Here is a 2,394-nt window from a genome sequence, read left to right as displayed (position 1 = left end):
TGGCTGAGCACTCCACAGACACGTGTACCCTTAACGTAGTTCTCGGGGATATTCAGCGTGACACAGAGTGACAAGGCTGACCCTTTGAATTACAGGCATAACAGAAACAGGAAGAAAGAGTGAGAGAAAGTTGTGGTGGAAGAGTACAGCAGGGTTCGCCACCATCCCCTGCCGGAGCCTGGTGGAGCTTTAGGTGTTTTCACTCAATAAACATTCACAATGCCCGGTGTGGAAATCGAAACCACGATCCTATGACCGCGAGTCCGCTGCCCTAACCACTGGGCCATTGCGCCTCCTCACCTAACTACATACATACCTACGTACATGCATAAATACAAACATGCATACATATGTATTTACCTACACTCCTGCCTTCCTGCATACATACATACATACACACATACATACATAGAGTTATGCTTTTGTAATACAAGGACAAGAAAAGACAAGTAAATACCAAATACACGAGGGCAGAGATACACGTAAAGCAAATAACCCCTTATGGTGTCCGTGGAGTTAATACAAAGAATGGAACGAATACTGTTTGTGGATTATTGAAAATGTCATTACAGTAATATTAATGTTTCATCTACGTATTATCTATGTATTATCTATGTATTATCAGTGCATGAGACATGATGTCGTGGCCAAAACATATTACAGTACGATTCCAAGAACGGATAATCCTGCAGATATAAATATATAAAGTGATGTGAAAAGTGTATGCACTCGTACTATGGAAGACTACGGTGAGATGGCGGGCTGGCAGAACCGTTAGCACGCGGACGAAATGCTTCGCGGCATTTCATCTGTCTTAACGTTCTGAGTTCAAATACCGCTGAGACCGACTCTGCATTTCATCCCCCTGGGGAAGGGGGTCGATAAAATCAATATCACATGTGGTTCCTGAGGCGGCAAGCTTGCAGAATCATTAACACATCGAGCAAAATGCTTAGCGGAATTTCTACAGACTTTATGTTCTGAGTTCAAATTCCGCCAGGGTTAACTTTAACTTTCATTCTTTTCGGGGTCGGTAAAATAATTACCAGTTGAGAACTGGTGTGGATGTAATCGATTTACCTCTCCCCACCCCAAAATTGCTGGCCTTGTGCCAATATTTGAAATCAATATTATATATAGCTCCTAAGGCGCCGAACTGGCAGAATTGTTAGCACGCCGGGAAAACGCCGCAGTTCAAATTCCGCCGAGGTTGACTTTACCTTTCGGGGTCGATAAAATAAGTACCAGTTGAAAACTGAGGTGGATGTAGTTGACTTACTCCTTCCACTGAAATTGCTGGCCTTGTGCCAAAATTTGAAACCAATGTGGAAAAATGCTGTTAGGATGTTCCTGTAACGATTTCAATAAAATTCAAGCATAAAAGACTAAGGCAAAGACGCATGGCCTGACGATTAGATTCTTGCGCGCTCTCGATCGCAACAACGTGGTTTCGATTCCTGGACTGAAATTTACATTTGAGTTTTTGAATAAAACACTTGATTTCATATTACTACAGTTCACTCAGCTGCAAAATGCCGTCCTATTCAGAGGGAATGTTGAGACCTCGGTCACTTGCGCGGACGTGGAAGCCGGGTTTACGACTCTAAGCAGGGCCAGTTTTAAGCCAATTAGACAGGTTTCTTCAAATTATGCCCCGCACAAAGACAGGGCCCCACGCACAAAGTCGAGTTGAAGACCCTATGATGAATTTTTGCATATTATTGTGGCTAATGATAAAGCCTCAAGCAGTCAACGTTTTTTGGCAGGGACTGGTGTACTACACGTAGCACAAAACGTCAGCCTTCAGCTTTTGTAGGGTAGTGAGGCCCCACTGGTAAATTCTCTAACTCGGCCCCGGACTTTCTGGTACCAGAGCAAACATAATGATCTAGGACTGAATAAAGAAGCATGCGTGCACTGTTGTGACCATCTGCTGCTCAGTTTTAAAGATTAGTGGAAGTGAAAATACCGTAAATCCTCAAGTATAATCCACATTTTCCCCAAAATATTTAAAGATCAAAATCCCAAGAGCGTACTATATACGAGGTTAAAAATGAAAAATATTTTCTAAGCAATGTCCGAGTCTCTATTTACTGCCCGGCAATGTTTATTCAGACGCATTTTGTGATGTCGGGCTTGTAACTGATAGTGATAAATATGTGAAAGGCAATTTACTTAATATTTATTTTTCACTGTCGTTATTACTGTTATTTCTTTATTTTCTGCAAACAAAGAGCACAAAAAAGCTACACGTTTGCATTATGTTATATATACAATAATAATAAAGGACGTTACAGTATATATGTTTACAAACCAAGGACGTTATATAGACCTCCTTGACTCAAGTTAGAGAAGGGGTGCGTATTATACACAAGGTTTTGGTTTTTCAAAGGT

This window comes from Octopus bimaculoides, chromosome 27, assembly GCF_001194135.2.
Source record: "Octopus bimaculoides isolate UCB-OBI-ISO-001 chromosome 27, ASM119413v2, whole genome shotgun sequence".
Classification (NCBI taxonomy): Eukaryota; Metazoa; Mollusca; class Cephalopoda; order Octopoda; family Octopodidae; genus Octopus; species Octopus bimaculoides.
This window is presented reverse-complemented; position numbering follows the sequence as displayed.